Consider the following 218-nt stretch of genomic DNA (forward strand, 5'->3'; position numbering starts at 1 on the left):
AGCAGCAGCAGCAGCAGTAGCAGCAGCAGCAGCAGCAGCAACAGCAGCAGCAGCAGCATAAATATGTTTATTACGTGATCTGCTTACTCCTGCTGCTGTTGCTGCTGCAGTTGTTTTTCTGTCGTTTCTTTTTCTGCTTTCTCGCGGCTTCATTTTCTTTTTCTTTTGCTGCTCCCTCTGCTGCTGCTGCTGCTGCTGCTGCTGCTGCTGCTGCTGCT

At 50.9% G+C, this 218-nt stretch overlaps 1 protein-coding gene across 1 annotated transcript in view; it reads left to right on the plus strand.

Annotated features, from left to right (window-relative positions):
• Window positions 1-218, plus strand: part of EMH_0007700 (uncharacterized protein) — a gene marked incomplete at both ends in the record, with an annotated part of 7,653 nt that overhangs the window by 3,881 nt on the left and 3,554 nt on the right. The gene's annotated exons all lie outside the window — the stretch shown is intronic.

This window comes from Eimeria mitis, genomic scaffold (genome assembly GCF_000499745.2).
Source record: "Eimeria mitis Houghton genomic scaffold, Emh_scaff319, whole genome shotgun sequence".
NCBI classification, from domain to species: Eukaryota; Apicomplexa; class Conoidasida; order Eucoccidiorida; family Eimeriidae; genus Eimeria; species Eimeria mitis.